A 17,711-nucleotide genomic window follows, 5' to 3' on the forward strand; every position below is an offset into this window, starting at 1 on the left:
TGTTTCCCAATTCTCTTAACTTCTGCAACCATAAGTACTATCCTTCTTAAATATACTTCATTCATGATTTACTAAGTTTAATGTTTCACCAGGGTTGAAAGAGTTAAATAAAAAAAGGTAGCTCACTTAGCTGACTAAATTCCAGAGTTGATGATGAGGATAATTTCTTTAAAATTATCAAAAGGATCTTTAGAGAATTGGAAAGTTGTTACCTCTGGAAATGAAATCAATGAAAGCAGTGGAAGTGCTTTATCCACAAACTTCATAATCCATTATACTTTCTTAAAACAACCTTTGGATGATCAATAAAAACACAAAATGCTAGTTGAGTTCAGCAGGCCAGACAACATCTATGGGAGGAGGTAGTGACGACGTTTCGGGCCAAAACCCTTCATCAGGAGTGAAGTAACATGGGATGGTGGAGAGGGGATAAGAAGTGGGGGGGAGAGATGAAGTAGAGAGCTGGGAAGTGATAGGCTGGAGGGAAATGGGCTGGGGGAAGGTGGAGAATTATGGGAAATAAAAGAGAAAGAAAGGTAGGGCTGGGGGGAGAGTAGAGTGAGGGGGGAGAGAGAGAGAGAGAGAGAGAGAGAGAGAGAGGAAGAGAACCAGACTAAAATTATAGATAGGGATGGGGTAAGGGGTGGGGGTCAGGGGTATCAACGGAGGTTAACTCACAGACCTCCGTTGATATTCCTGCCCCCCCTTACCCCATTCCTATCTATAATTTTAGTCTGGTTCTCTTTCTCTCTCTTTCTCCCCCCTCACTATGATCTCCCCCCAGCCCTACCTTTCTTTCTCTTTTATTTCCCGTAATTCTCCACCTTCCCCCAGCCCATTTCCCTCCAGCCTATCACTTTCCAGCTCTCCACCTCATCCCTCCCCCCACTTCTTATTCCCCCCGACCATCCCATGTTACTTCACTCCTGATGAAGGGTTTCAGCCCGAAACGTCATCACTACCTCCTCCCATAGATGCTGTCTGGCCTGCTGAGTTCTGCCAGCATTTTGTGTTTTTATCTATTTCCAGCATCTGCAGATTCACTCGTGCTGCCTTTGGATGATGAGATTTTACACATGCAATTGCACCCAATAGACAAGGTATTGAAGAAAACAGATACAGGTTCCCCTGCAATCCGAAGGTAGAGCGTTCCTATGAAACCATTTGTAAACTGAAAGGTCGTAAAGCGAAGAAGCAATTATCATTATTTTATATGGGAAAAATTTTTGAGCATTCCCAGACCCAGAAAATAACCTACCAAATAGCACATAAAACCTAAAATAACACTAACATATAGTAAAAGCAAGAATGATATGATAAATATACACCCTATAAACAGTAGAAATACTGTAGGTACAATGTAGTTTCACTTATCAAGATCGGGAGGACAGCAAGCCAAAATCGATTTGGAAAAAAAAAATCGTTACATACACGCATGCGCAAACAACTGCCCGCACAAGGCTTCATGGTCATTGTAGTCTTTCAAACACACATATAAAGCGGGCATCTTTTTTCATAAACGCGAAAATCCTCTTTGGTTAGCGAAAACAGGTACTAATGTAGGTCTTTTGTAACAGCGAGTTGTCGTAAAATGAACATTTGAAAAGCAGGGGACAGCTGTATAGGGTGATTGTCTGGTTTCGGGTAGCTAAGTGTAAAATAAGAAGAGATCAGATCATAATTGACCACTCTATTAAATTAGCACAGGATGGAAGTTCATATATCTGCAAATTCTAAAAGATCTTTTAACTTAACAAATATAATAGTGTGCTCAAAATAAAGAAGAGCCTTAAATATACCTCAGACTCTTGCACTAAAAAACAGAGGTCAAATTTAATAATAACTTAAGTTGTAATAGCTAGACCCTTAGAAACACTGATCAGCAAAAGAATATTGCACTGCAAGCCATAGCTGTCTTAAATTGGTAACACAAGTAGATAGAGTGGTAAAGAAGGTATTCTTGAGCTGAACTGTTTATAAAATATTTACCTCAATTTGAATCTGTTCATATAGATAATGAAAGATCAGATAAGAATAATCTTCCAACCTCTGCAGAATCTCCAGTGCGTGTGATTTTAAGAAATGTTATGTTCCAATAAAGTCAGATACAAACATAGAAAACAAATGGCCAACATGAAGAATTTTAATAACCCTATTTCTAATTCAACACCTATACCTACACCTACATAAATGTGCTTTCTAAAGCACATTTGAAGTACAATAATGAACTTTAAAAATATTGTTTTCATACACAATCAGGGCATAAAACCATGATTTTATATTCCGTAAAGGAGGGCATCTCTAGTTGATGAAGTACTGTACTTCCGTTAACCCTTAACAGCTCTTAACAACTCCCTTCTTCCAATGATCAGACAGTAAAATGAACGCTCAATTTGGCTTTCTGTATTTTCTACAAAAATCAAAACATTCAGCTAATGAACTTCAGATAGCTATTTCCTTCTGAAGCCCTATGTAGTCTGCTTCTTATTTTAAATTTGTGGCACTTGTTTTGGATTCACCTACTCAAAAAATTAAATTTTCCTATAGCTGTTCTATTTAACCATTTAAAGTAGATCAGCTATAATTAAGTCAAGGAAATACGTAATCACTTTAGGATAAACTCTCTACATTTTAAAAAAGGATACAACTTCAGGGAATCAGTGTTTAACTTTCACTGCCTTTTATAAAAAAAAATCTTCCCTCAATAACCTTAAAAATTATGTCCCTGGAATTAGCTATTTTTGCCCTGGAAAATAATCTCCGGCCATCCACTTGATCCAATACCTCTTATAATCTTGTATAAAGGTAACTTCTATAAAGTTTCTTCTCATCCTCCTTTGCTCCAGAGAAAAGCTCTAGGTTAATGACTCTGCACCCTTAGGTGCAGTTATGTGTCCTAAGAGAGCATTTGAAGAAATACAAGTCATCCTGATGAGGGGAGGTGATGGTAAGCGTCAACACCCATATCACCGAGGACAGTGCAGTGAATTTCCCAAGATTCAGAACATTTACAGAGACAGGTGTGTAAAAAGGGCTTGAAAGATCATTGGGAACCCAAGTCACCCCAGACACAATCTATTCCAACTACTACCTTCCTGGAAGTGGTACCAAAGCATAAAAGCCAGGACAACAGGCTCCAGGATAGCTTCTTCCACCAGGCCATCAGAATGATTAACTCACACTGATTTGAGTGTATTTCTATGTTACATTGATTACTCTATTTATTGTAAATTGCATATTGCACATTCAGACAGAGACATAAAGTAATATTTTTACTCCTTATGTATGTGAAAGATGTAAGAAATAAATAAAGTCAATTCAAGTCACTCACCATCCTGATTTGGAAACGTTTCAGTCAAGATCATTGAATTCCCTCCCTAACAGCACTGTGGGTGTACCTAAGGGACTACAGTGGTTCAAGAAGGCAGCTCATCACCACCTTCTCAAGGGCAACCAGGTATGGACAATAAATGCTGGCTTAAACCCATAAATGAATAAATTTTAAAAACTAGTTACCTTTGATGTTAAAGATGCAAGTATCTGATGTATTTTAGGGACTCTATTGAGAGGGTCCCCAAGAGAATACCTGTTAACTATAATGAATAAAGACTTCCATATCCACTTCTGTAGTACCAATCAAAGTCTCTACGGTGACAACAACCACAATCGCAACACTCATTGAGGACCTCCTCCAGCTTCAGCATCCTTAATACTTGCAGGGCTTTCTAATGTTCCTTTCTAACTCTCCTAGCAGTCCATTTGTCAGTTTCTTCCTGGGGACCTTGTAATACTCTAGTGCTCTGTTTAATACTCACTTCCTTAAGTAATTTCTTACTTCAGGACCCTTCCAGTCCTAATGGAGGGTCTTGTTCCAAAACATCAACTGTACTTTTTTCCATAGCTGCTGCCTGGCCTGCTGAATTCCTCCAGCATTTTGTGTTTGGTGCTTGGATTTCCAGCATCTGTAGATTTTCTTGACTTCTTTCTTTCTTTAGATTAAAATGATCCAATGGTCATTTACCTACCTTGACATGACAAACATCGAGAACTCTGTGCAAACGCTCCCTAAACTATTCCCATATTTCCATTGTGCACTTCTCTGAGTACATATGTTTCCAAATGATGATTTCCAAGTTCCTGCTGTTGACCATCAATAGAACTAGGTTAGGAAACTTTTTATGCTGTTACTTGTGCAGAGACAACATTGCCTAAAAGCATCACATTTTTCTTTCCCTCAAGTAAATATTTGGTCATAGCATGGGAAGTGTTTTAAGAAAGTTCAGGTGCTCAAATTTCACTATGAGGTAGTAAAATGGATTAGGCAATGGCCTTGTGAGAGAAGCCAGAAAGCAGAGTACAGATTTTCCTCTTTGATTGGAGGCTTGTTACTAGTAGAGTGTCACAAAGATGGGTGCTGGGTGCATTGCTGTTAGTGATCTATATCAGTGATCTGGATGATAATGTGGTTAACTGGATCAACAAATTTAGGGATGACACCAAGATTGGGGTTGAAGTGGACTGAGGAAGGCTGTCATGGCTTGAAGCAGGATTGGGACCAGCTGGAAAATGGATTGAAAACTAGCAGAAGGAATTTGATGCATAAGTGTGAAATATAGGACCAACCAGAGTAGGTCTCACTCAGTGAATGGTAGGGCACTGAAGAGTGTAGTAGAAATGAATACAGGTCCATAATTCATTGAAAGTGGCATTACAGTTAGATAGGGTAATAAAAAAAGCTTTTGGCACTTGAGCTTTCATTAATCAATGCCTTGAGTACAGAAGATGGATATTATGTTGAAGCTATGAAAGATTTGGAGTATTGAGTGCAATTTTGATCAATTTAGGCAAGATGTAAGCAAGACTGAAAAAGTACATGGAAAATTTATAAGGTTGTTGCTGGGTCTGGAAGACCTGTGTTATAAGGAAAGATTGAATAAATTAGGACTTTATTCCTTAGATGTAGAAGAATTAGTGTAAATTTGATAGAAGTATAGAAAATTACAAAGGGTAGATAGGGGAAATGCAAACAGGTGTTTTCCACTGAGGTTGGGTGGGACTACAAAAGAAGTCATGGGTTAAAGGGAGAAAGGTGAAAAGTTTAAAGGAAAATGAGGAGAAACTTCTTCACTTAGAAGGTTGTTAGAGAGTGGAATAAGCTGCCAAATAGTGCATGCAAACTCAATTTCAACATTTAAATGGAATTTGGAGAGGTATATGAATGGTAGGGGTATGGATGGCTGTGGGTCCGGTGAAAAGGTAGGTTAAATGGTTTGGCTTGGACTATATAGGTTGAGCAGCCTGTTTCTGTGCTGTATTCTATGATTCTGTAGGGTCTGTCCCCTCTAAGTCTATAATAAAAGTCAGAGAGTTGTGGTCACTGTCTCAGAAATGCTCACACTGAAAAATCAATGAGTGATGTATAGGCTGCTTCAAAAGTGAATCAAAGGAAAGCATTTGGTCCAGGTCGAATATTTACTGATTTGAATTGACTTTATTACTTACATCCTTCATATACATGAGGAGTAAAAATCTTTACAGCACCGTTCAAATGTGCAATGTACAATTTATACTAATTTAAAATAAACAGTATGTACATCAGGACAGGCAATATAACGCAAAAATATAGTTGTGTCTGCATGAATTAATCAGTCTGATGGCCTGGTGGAAGAAGCTGTCCTACAGCCTGTGGGTCCTGGCTTTTATGCTGCGGTACCGTTTCCCGGATGGTAGCAGTTAGAACACTTTTTGGTTGGACTGACTCAGGTCTCCAATGATGTCTCAACCCTTTTTATACACCTGTCCTTGTAAATATCCTGAATAGTGCGAAGTTCAGAACTACAGATATGCTGGGCTGTCCACACCATTCTCTGCAGTTCTGTGATTGAGGGAAGAACAACTCCTAAACCAGTCAGTGATGCAGCCAGTTAGGATGCTCTCAATTGTGCCCCTACAGAAAGTTCTTAGGATTTTGGGGCATATACTGAACTTCTTCAACCGTCTAAGGTGAAAGGTGTGATTTTGTCATTTTCACTATGCAGCTGGTATGTACAGACCTCATGAGATCTTGGTGATGAGTATGCCAAGGAACTTTTAAGCTGTTTACCCTCTCAGCCCTAGATCCACTGATGTCAATGGGGGTTAGCCTGTCTCCAATCCTCCTGTAGAACACAACCAGTTCCTTTGATTTTGCGACACTGAGGGAGAGGTTTTCTTGACACCACTGTGTCAGGGTGATGACTTCTTCTCTGTAGGTTGTGTCATTGTTATTTGAAATTAGGCCAATCAGTGTAGTATTATCAGCAAACTTAATTAGCAGATTGAGCTGTAGGTGGTGGTAGAGTTATGGGTATTCAGTGAGTAAAGGAGGGCCTTAGTACACAGCCCTGAGGGGCTCCTGTGTTGAGAGTCCGAGGGGTGGAGGTGAGAGAGCCCACTCTTACCGGTGAACTGACAGGAAGTCCAGGATTCAGCTGCACATGGCAGGGTGAAGGCTGAGGTCTCTGAGGTTCTTGTTGAGCCTGGATGGAACTATGGTGTTGAATGCTGAACTGTAGTCCAAGAACAACATTCTCAAATAACAGATGCATAAGAACGGTGTGTAGAGCTGTGGCTATTATGTCTTCTGTCAATCAGTTGTCAGAAGGTGCATTGTAGGGGGTCCAGTGTGGGTGGTAATATGCTGCAGATGTAGGCCTTGACCAGCCTCTCAAAGCATTTGCTTATTATTATATTAAGGTGAGTGCGACAAGACCTTGGTCTTTTTGGTACAGGGACAATGGTAGATGTTTTGAAGCAGGAGGGCACTCTACACTGGGAGAAGGAGGGATAAAAGATGTCTGTAAACACACCTGGCAGTTGTACCGTGCACACTCTTGAGTACTTACCATGGGATGCCATCGGGTCCTGCAGCTTTATGATTATCCAATCACTGGAAACACCTGGTTACTTTGGTTCAAGTGATGACCAACCTACAGCTCGCATCAGCGGCTCTCTTCAAAGGCTCAGTGTTAGAAACATTGAATCGAGCATAAAAAAGATTTAGTTTGTCTGTGAGAGAGGCAGTGATGTTGGAAATTCCAATTTGAAGTCTGTGTTGGTGTACAGACCTTGCCATAAGCTGCATGTATTATTGTTGGAGAGTTGTGTTTGAACCTTGTCCCTGTGTTGATGTTTCACTGCCTCTGATGAAGTTTTAAGGGAATTGGGGGCTGTAAGAAATTATTCTCAGATTCCTGTAAATAGTGGGTTAAAATTAAGTGCCAGCTTGTATTAATAACTCACAGTTGTCGCTTTGGAAACGGGATGAGGTCTAAGTTCACACAGGTCTACACACCCTGTCCCATGGTTTTTGCCACTGACTAGACAGAACATTCATTTATTTAATTAAAGCCCTAATTTAGTGGACTCTTTTATCTAAGTAAGTAAGTAAGTTTTGCTCCAAAAGACCTGGTAAGAATACCAGTTTCTCTAAAGTGCTCTTTGTCAGTCATGCTGGTTCAATAAATTGTAGCATTTCTGCATGTTAGGCAGAAGCTTGTCATGAACCTCCAGAGAGAGAGGTATTCTGTCTCTTTGATGTCTGACTCTGAGTTTTCTCACTGGCTGAATTTGAACAAATAAACTGATGAAAGATTTTCACCAGTTTGAAGAGAAACTGGTGAAAAGAATTGTCTGTGGTGTGGTTATTTGGTCCGGCATATTTAAGTTTATATATTTAAGTGACTCAGATACCAAAATAGGGTACGTTTCTCTGGGCTGAGTATATGACTGATGGTTTGAATTAAACACAACTGAGTGGTAGGGCGCCAACGTATTTTACCTCTGGCTGCTCCTTTTGCCCGGTCAGGCATTCTGCCCCTCACCCATAGAAACTTGTACCTTGACAGGATCCAACGAAGCTCCCGGACCAGGAAGAATAAGGTAAGCAGTTGATTTTGTGAAGTATTAATGGAGAATAAGGTTAGCAATTGTCTCTGTGAAGTTGCAGTGGGTGACACTGGCCTATTCTGTAATATGCTCAGAACGGGATTCAAGCCCCAGTTGGGAGAAGTGGTCGCTGGTGCCTGATGAATTCAGTAAAGGTTGCACATGCCTCAGAATATGGTCGGTTGAAATTTGATTTTCAGGATACGGGACTGGCAGCCTGGTAAGTTTCTCACCTCAGCAGCAAAAATATGGCCGGTTGAAATTTGATGATAAGGGTTAAAATGAGATGTTCAGGATAAGGGAAAGAAGGGGAACCCCTCCAGAGTACATGTGAGCAAATACCAGATAAGGACAAGGATCTTTGGATGTTACGTGCTGCACTAAACGATTGGGAAACAGTGTATGGCCCCCGGGTGGAACTCGGGATAAAACCTCTTGTGAACAAGCAATAAATTTTCTTTGGAAATTGATCAAAGAATGGAAAGATAGAGCTGATACTAAATAGCATGGTACCTTACTGGCCAGTTAGAGGAACAATGCAGGTGATAGAGGAATAGAGGCACGTACAGGTGATGGCACTCCCAAGAGTTAGGAAACTTTAGAGGCAGAGTGTGAGTCGGCAGACGGTAGGAGTAAAAGGGAACAGGAACAACAGAGAAAACAGGCAAAGGCTGATATGAACAGACAAGAAGGATTAGAACAACCGCATTGAGGGAAAACTCTGAGGCCTGACCGGGATCCCAAGTCTATGTCTGGTATACCAACTCTTTTTGATGATTCGGCAGATGAGGAGTGGTGATGTTACCCTAGACTGTCACCGCCCACCCTTACCTCTCTCACAACCAACACTCCACCCCCGACACCATACAAGGCTCCCGAAGGATCAAATGTGGCAGAGTGAGTCAAGTTGAATCTCAGAAGACAAATCTGGAGGGGATCCTGGCCAGGAGATTCTGGAGAGGGGCAGTCTAAACTTTGTGATAAGCTTGGAGGAATCCAACTGAATCCCCAATAGCAGTGCCCTATTAGGCAGTTGCCCAATCCCCGAGCGGGTGAGGGGGATGACCAACCACCACCGATTGAGTACGTCACCTGGAAACATCAGGAGATGATAATGAAAATAATTCAGGCCCCAGACCGTCAGGAGAAACCAGCCCAATTTGCTCAGTATGTTCGAAGTTGTATTCTAATGTATAATGCCACTCCCCAGGACCCGCTTGGACTATACTGCATGATACTGTCACCTGAAGAGACAACAAAGTGGCAGGACAGAGGGCCGATCCGAAGCCACAGGGAACTAGAGCAGTGATTTTCTAGTGACCAAGAAGCACAAATGAACCACTTAATCTAATCATTACAACAAGCCCTACACCAACCTGTAGGTGTTGGTGTTAGAGTACAGACCAAAGCCAAGAGAGTTAGGGGGTGATTATCTGGAGCAGTTTGTTGCTTGCTATGGTACATTTTTGGGGGATTAACCAAGGACAAGATTCACCTTTGTTTAATGCTACGGTCTTGCAATATATTTCCCCCGGTATTGCTGTCATGATCCCGACGAATGACATTAACTGGTCTGAGAACTCCTGGCCTCAGATGAGACAAGCAGTGGTGTATTACAGGAATGGCCAGAGTGAGTCTAAGCCTCGACTAGACCACAGCTAAAAAGCAAATATATCCAGTGTCAGAAACACACTGAGTCTCAGCAATTTGCAGAACGGTAAACTTTATTTTTCGAGTCTGCAGAGTCGGACCCAACCAGCTCCTGCTAGATTGAGTCCCGAATTACACTTTGCACAGTTTTTTATACCCTATTTGTTTACGACTTTGTGAGTTGCACCCATGTGAGGTGCAGACATTCTTCCTTAATCTCATTACAAAATTACAAATGTGATTACCCTTTGGCCCACTTATCAGCCTCAGCGCATTAACACCGTTATTGTTCAACCGTTAAGCATGTCTTCCCGTTACCCGTATCGCTTCTTTAATCAGCAAGCTATTGTTTCATCCTGATTTTGCAAATTGGTTTATACGTTGCCCTGCAAGTTGCTTTGCACGTTCTTTCTGTGTCAGCACATTCTAAATGGACTCCTTAAGAATCATTTCTCTCAATCCACCCTTTTTCTTTTTAGAATGTGCTATCAGTTGGGCTTTTGCCACGGGTTTACATAGGCTTCTTCCTCTAGCTCTATTTCCCTTTGTAGGAGTACCTGAACAGGATCAGCTGGGGCCCCTGGTTGCATGACTTGTCTTGCCACCCGAGCTACTAGCTCCCGCAAGCAGGGGATCAGACATGGTAGCAGAAGGAGGACCATCAATCCCCCTCCTATAACCCCTAAAGCGGTTCGCCACCAGCCTCCTTTCAACCATCCGTCCAGCCAGTCCCAATACCCCAGCGGCTTCCAGGTCTGTACCGGCACGTGGGCCAGTTTCCTTATTTTATCTGATATTTTTTGAATCACCTTTCCGTTGTCATCTATCTTTAAGCAGCAGTTGGTTAGATTAAACTTTCCACATACTCCTCCTTCAGCCGCAAGCAAATAATCTAATGCCAAGCGGTTCTGATAAATAGCAGTGCGCATCTGATTTTGTTGCTTAGCTAGTAGTTCCAGGGCCAATGCAGTCTGATTTGTAATTACTTCTACCACCGCCTGTAGTCTGATTATTCGGTTTAGCATGTATATGGGCATCCTATATCCCCAAGAGCCATCCTGAGCCCAGGTCGCTGGTCCATAATACTCAATAATCCGGGCGGGTGGCCAGCTATCTCCCCAGTCTCCAACCTGCAACTCTCGCCTACTTCTTCGTAGGGAATCAAATACCTTTACCCCCAATGCTTTGTCATCCTCCTCGGGCAACAGAAAGAATTCAGGCCGGATAATTCCCAGGAAACACACTCCCCCCCAGTTGGGCAACAGGCGTGTGTATGCCCTACCTCCGCAAATCCAAAACAATCCCTCTGGGGCAACACCCTGTCCTTTGTCCCAAACCTCGCTCACCCCGGGAATTCCGTGGTATGGGTCCGTTCCAGTACAATTCCATACTTCAGGGGTATTCCCGAGGGGCATACAGTTTCCTTTTGGTTCTATGGTAATATACCATTTCGGTTCCTCTGGCCACCAGGTAATGTTTCCGCTCTGCTCTTTATACTTAATGCTCTGACAGGGGCTTTTTCCTACTTTTATTTCCCCGTCCCGCGCAACACATATTTGTCCTTCGGGGAGATTCGTTAGTTCCCACCCCTGCTTCCTTCTATCCTTAACAACCGTCCAGTTCCGCTGAATTAATTCCCATGTATTTAGGCTTTCACCCCGCCAAGGCCATTGTTCACTCATGTGTGGCCCTCCACAGACCCAACAGTTGCTAATATTTAGACTGCCTGCTACCCGAGTTGCCAGATCTATAAAGAGGTTTTCTTTTACGTCTGGTAGCGTAATCTCCCTTTCTATTTCTTGGTATATCGATGGGTCTGTGGAGACTGCAGCTTTTTGTCTGTGTTGAGTTTCCTCAGCTATTTTCTTTTTCTCATTCTGGATTATAGTTTCCTTAACTTTATCCACATAATCGTCTACCAATATCGAGGGAATATCCCCCTGTCCTCCCTTGTTAATGCATAGCCATTTATCCTTGGGAGGACAAGTGGTAACACTCCCATATACCCCTAATCCTTGGCCCCCAAACCCCCACACATATCCCTTATTTCTTACTTGATAATATCGCCTTCCGTTTTCCAGGCATTCCTCCTTTTTGTTGTAGTCATAACATTTCTCGTTTACATGAGAGTGTGATACAAAGGACCCTGGAAAAACCGTCATGCCCACCCTTACTGTCGTCCTGCACTTATCACATCCCCCTTCAGCGCTTCTCAACAATAGCAGTATATACATTACAGTCCCAAAGTTCATTCTGTCCGTCTTTTGAGCTTTAGCACCATCGGGTCTTCTCCCTGGACGCAAGTCCATTCTGCACCTTCTTTGGGCTTTACGGGTCCCTTGATTCTCGCGGCGTGGGTCCACCCTTTTTCTTTTGTCCTTACTGCGGCTTCGGTGGTCAGTAGCACCTGGAATGCTAATAAAGTTTTCATATCTTTCTTAAATCCTCGTACTTCGGTACTTGTCAGAGGGACGTTTACAAATCCTGTTCCTCCCCGTTCTCCTCCCATTGGAACCTCTCGAAGGGGACACAGCTGTACCTCTTCCTTTTTTAATTCGGCTTTCTTTTTCTTATCTGCTCCTGTCACACTCCTTGTTTCGATCCTTGCTTTTGCTTTTTCCCTAACATCCCTCTCTTCCCTCTCCGGGTCTATTTCTTCTGTTTTTTCACTTTCTTCACGTCCTCCCTCTGCTCCCGCAAGGGGCGCAGAAGGCTGGACATAGGGAGGGGGTAAATGATCGAGTGGGCCCCACTTCCGCTCCCCTTTAATGCCCAATTTAAAACTCCTTGTTGTTACTCCTGGCCAGGGAGCCCAACAAAAAGCATAAGCAATTTCTTCCGGTTTTACATTTGGTTTTGAATTAACGTAAATGTTTAAGGCTTGTCGTACCCAATCCTCCTCAGACCCAAGCCGCGGCCACCAGACCGCAGGTTTTTCTATCGGCTGTTTCGACCAAATTAAACAGCACTGTATCATTTTTTTCTTTTGTTTCCCTTTTAGTCTTCCACATCCCCAATTCTCAAACATTCTACCGAGGGGGCTATCAGGAGGAACCCCCGGGTATGGTCTCGGTCTTTCCGTTTCCTCTTTCTTTTTAGAGCCACCCCCCCCATCTTATTCCGCTCTTACTTAATCTCTTACTTAATCCCGCACCCTTCTACTGCAACAGTAGGCACTTTACCCGGTGCGTCCCAAGGACTTTTATCAGGAGGACCCCCGGGTAGCGATTCCGGTCTTCTCCGTCCTTACTTATTCCCGCACCCTTCTACTGCAACAGTAGGCACTTACCCGGTGTGTCCTGGGGACTTCCAGTACCAGGTACTGTCCCCTTCTCCCCGTTTACCGCTCTGCGCTGTCCGGATATCACTCGCTCAAGCCGCGTCGGAGCGACGAGCAAGGAGTCAGGGACCGCCAAACTCGGCGGGGTGCACCGTCTCCGATGTCCTTCCTCGTGTCCACCGCGGCCGGAGTGTGGATCCCGGACGAGCCCCCACGTTGTCAGAAACACACTGAGTCTCAGCAATTTGCAGAACGGTAAACTTTATTTTTCGAGTCTGCAGAGTCGGACCCAACCAGCTCCTGCTAGATTGAGTCCCGAATTACACTTTGCACAGTTTTTTATACCCTATTTGTTTACGACTTTGTGAGTTGCACCCATGTGAGGTGCAGACATTCTTCCTTAATCTCATTACAAAATTACAAATGTGATTACCCTTTGGCCCACTTATCAGCCTCAGCGCATTAACACCGTTATTGTTCAACCGTTAAGCATGTCTTCCCGTTACCCGTATCGCTTCTTTAATCAGCAAGCTATTGTTTCATCCTGATTTTGCAATTTGGTTTATACGTTGCCCTGCAAGTTGCTTTGCACGTTCTTTCTGTGTCAGCACATTCTAAATGGACTCCTTAAGAATCATTTCTCTCATCCAGCGCCTGAGGCGCCCATTGGTGGGCGGACAGGAAGGGACTCCCAGTGGAAGGGAAGAGCCCAAAGACCCTGACCGGCGCTTCCCCAGTTGGTTGTATCCTGACCCTGATAATGACCCACCAGGAAGCCATATTACGGTATTATGAGTGCCTAGAAGACCCCCGAGAGGAGGAGAGCCAGGTATTAAATCCTGGGGGACAGGGGCAAGACACAGGAATTCAATATTAAACAGGATGAATACAGTACTGGGAACGACCCAGCCAACAGGTTGGCCAATTAATCCACCAGTGATGAGCCAGCTTGGGTCATGAAGTTGCGCATCCTACTTGCACCCCAATTCGGATATAAATAAAGGAGAATCAAACTCTACCATCTCTTCCCCAGTATCCCCTGAAACTGGAAGATTAAGAGGGGGCACGAGTGTTGATTAACTCCATTGCAGCTCAAAGGGATCCTGGTGCCTGGTAGCTGTCCCTGCAATACCCCCATATTTCCCATCCCCAAACCAAGGCGAAAAGATTGGCAACTAGTCCAGGACCTCAGGAAGGTTAATGAGATTGTAACTTCACTTCATGCTCTGGTTCCCAACCTGGCCACCATTTTAAGTTGTATCTCAGCCGATTCTTGTGTATTCACCATTATCGATTTACAACATGCATTTTTCACTGTGCCTCTACACCCAGACTCACAGTATTTGTTCGCCTTCACCTATCAAGGCCAGCAATATACCTGGACCTGGCTGCCCCGAGGGTTTAGCCACACCCCCACGCTGTTCTCACTGATTCTTCAGAAACAATTACGTACCCTTGAGTTGCCATGGGGATCAATGGTAATACAGTATGTGGATGATCTACTCCTGGCTACAAGGTGCAAGACTGTGAAAACTAACACTACTGTACTGCTGAATTTTCTCCACACTTTGGGCTATGTAGTTCCTCCACAGAAGGTAAGATGATCACAGACAGAGGTTAAATTCCTTGGCATTGTCCTTTTGACCAAAGAACAAAAACTGATGGAGGACCAAATACGACCCATTGCTGCTACCTCCCCGCCAACCACCCCTAAACAGATGTGTGCTTTCCTATGTCTTCTCAACTTTTGCAGGCAAAGGATACCCAATATTGCCATTTACAACCGCTTATTGACTCCCCTGATGTCATTGAATGATCCACCTAGTTTTACCCTGATGACCGAGCAATTGACAGCATTTATGGAACTAAAAGTACATTCAGCCAGAGACTCATTCCATCGAGATACAACACTAAGTGTCATAGGAAGTCATTCCTGGCTGTGGCCATCCCTCAGAGTGTTAGACATCCTGAGCCAATAGGCTGGTCCTAGACTTATTTCCACTTGGAATAATTTACTTATTATTATTTAATTATTTAGGGTTTAATATTGCTATATTTCTTCACTATTCTTGGTGCGACTGTAACGAAACCCGATTTCCCTCGGGATCAATAAAGTATGTCTGTCTGTCTGTCTAGTCTCTCAAGGGCTCCAGCCTCGGCCGGCCATTGCATGATCACCCATGCCAGCAGTATGTTACTATTAAGGAAGGATCTGCCACGGCCATCCTAACACAGATGCATGCCAACCACAGAAGACTGGTGGCGTAATACTCAATGAAGTCAGACCCGGTCATCACAGGATTACCACCGTTCACTAGTATTGCCAGCGATCTATATGTTAGTATCTGCGGCCTCAAATATTAAATACATCAACAGGTATCAGTCCTGACCCTTCATTCTACGGTCGAATTGTTAACCTCCCAACAGACTCAACATTTAACGCAAGCTCACCAGAACAGATATGAGACAGCCTTGATTGATAATCCCTCGCTCCCAGACCACGAATGTATGCTCAGAAACCATCTTTTTACGAAACCCCTTGAGGATTTAGCCGATCAGCCACTTCCTATTGTCGAACTGATTCTCAATATAGATGGCAGTTCCTTTATTGCTCCGACAGGCCAAAGCTGCTCAGGTTATGCTGTTGTCACGGACTCTGAAACAGTAGATCAAGGCTCCTTTGAAACACCAGTGTCTGCACGCCTATGCTTTCATATTAGCTAGAGGACAATCTGCCAATATTTATACAGACTCTCGCTATGCCTTTGGGGTGGCACATGACTATGGGGCCTTGTGGGAGCATTGGGGGTTCGTGACCTCTACTGGATAGCCCATTAGCAATGCTGCTTTTGTACACAACTTATTGCAAGCTTTACAATTACCATCCAGTGTGGCAATCATCAGATATACTGCCCGCACTGTAGAATATGATGAGGTTTCAAAAGACAATGCACGCGCTGACACTGCAGATAAACAGACCACTCTAAACCCTTCCCTTTTAGTCCCCTCGGGATCCCAGCAAGCTTCTGTTAGACAAAACTTAAGGATGGGTATGCTAGACGTGAATGAGATACCCATGATTAAGAGTGTAAACTATGGTTCCCAAATGGGATGTCACCTCGAGCCTCAGAATAATCTACGGGTGACCCCTGTGGGACAGGTTTGTGACCCTTCTGTGTTTCTACCTATGTTAATTGATTACGTGCATAACTGCACACACTTGGGCAATATGTTATTACATATTTGGAGGCACCCCAATTTCCAGAAAGCAGCTGAAAAACGAGCTAAAGCATGTTTAGTTTGTAAGAAGACAGATGCTGGAAAAGGGATGTCCTGTGGTTCTGGAACCACCACCTTACCCGGTGGGTCTCTTGCTTGTCTGCAACTTGATTTTACAAAATTACCTGGAGTACATTGTTATAAGCTTTGCTCAGTAATAGTAGATGTATTCAGTAGGTGGACTGAAGCTATCCCCACGACTGACAATACCGCTACAACGTTGGTAAAAGTATTGCTAAGGGAAATAATTCCCCATTATGGACGCTCAGAAATGATAAGCTCAAAGGACCGCATTTTGTAGCCAAAATAAACAAGGAAATCTGCAAGGAGTTGGCTATATAGCAACAGTTCCAGGGCAGCCACCACCAAAAAGTAGCTGGTATAATAGAACAAGCCAATGGTACTTTGGAAGATTTCTTTACGTTGGCCAAACTTAGCCAGGAGACTGGACTGACCTGGTTAAAGGTTCTATCCTTGGACCAGTTCCATGAGAATCACACCCTCAGTTAAAACAGAGTTATAACCCGCCGAGATAAGCTACCGGAAGCCCATGCAAACCCCATGGGGTCGGAACAATAGACAATAGGTGCAGAAGTAGACCATTCGGCCCTTCGAGCCTGCACCGCCATTTTGAGATCATGGCTGATCATCTACTACCAATACCTGGTTCCTGCCTTGTCCCCATATCCCTTGATTCCCCTATCCATCAGATATCTATCTAGCTCCTTCTTGAAAGCATCCAGAGAATTGGCCTCCACTGCCTTCTGAGGCAGTGCATTCCAGACCCCCATAACTCTCTAGGAGAAGAAGTTTTTCTTTAACTCTGTCCTAAATTACCTACCCCTTATTCTCAAAACATGCCCTATGGTACTGGACTCTCCCAGCATCTGGAACATATTTCCTGCCTCTATCTTGTCCAATCCCTTAATAATCTTCTATGTTGCAATCAGATCCCCTCTCAATCTCAATTCCAGCGTGTACAAGCCCAGTCTCTCTAACCTCTCTGCGTAAGACAGTCCTGACATCCCAGGAATTAACCTTGTGAATCTATGCTGCACTTCCTCTACAGCCAGGATGTCCTTCCTTAACCCTGGAGACCAAAACTGTACAAAATACTCCAGGTGTGGTCTCACCAGGGCCCTGTACAAATGCAAAAGGATTTCCTTGCTCTTGTACTCAATTCCCTTTGTAATAAAGGCCAACATTCCATTAGCCTTCTTCACTGCCTGTTGCACTTGCTCATTCACCTTCAGTGACTGATAAACAAGGACTCCTAGATCTCTTGTATTTCTCCCTTAACTAACTTTACACCGTTCAAATAATAATCTGCCTTCCTGTTCTTACTCCCAAAGTGGATAACCTCACACTTATTCACATTAAACGTCATCTGCCCACTCACTCAGCCTATCCAAGTCACCCTGAATTCTCCTAACATCCTCATCACATGTCACACTACCACTCAGCTTAGTAGCATCAGCAAATTTGCTGATGTTATTCTCAATGCCTTCATCTAAATTGTAAACAGCTGTGGTCCCAATACCGAACCCTGTGGCACCCCACTAGTCACCACCTGACA

General features: G+C 43.5%; 2 protein-coding genes across 4 annotated transcripts in view; one reads left to right on the forward strand and one right to left on the reverse strand.

Moving 5' to 3' along the window:
• LOC132386007 (uncharacterized) overlaps positions 1-17,711 on the forward strand; it is a 258,441-nt gene that overhangs the window by 11,678 nt on the left and 229,052 nt on the right. The gene's annotated exons all lie outside the window — the stretch shown is intronic.
• LOC132386005 (protein LSM12 homolog A-like) overlaps positions 1-17,711 on the reverse strand; it is a 174,274-nt gene that overhangs the window by 1,936 nt on the left and 154,627 nt on the right. The window lies entirely within an intron of this gene.

Source organism: Hypanus sabinus (assembly GCF_030144855.1).
Source record: "Hypanus sabinus isolate sHypSab1 chromosome Y unlocalized genomic scaffold, sHypSab1.hap1 SUPER_Y_unloc_10, whole genome shotgun sequence".
Classification (NCBI taxonomy): domain Eukaryota; kingdom Metazoa; phylum Chordata; class Chondrichthyes; order Myliobatiformes; family Dasyatidae; genus Hypanus; species Hypanus sabinus.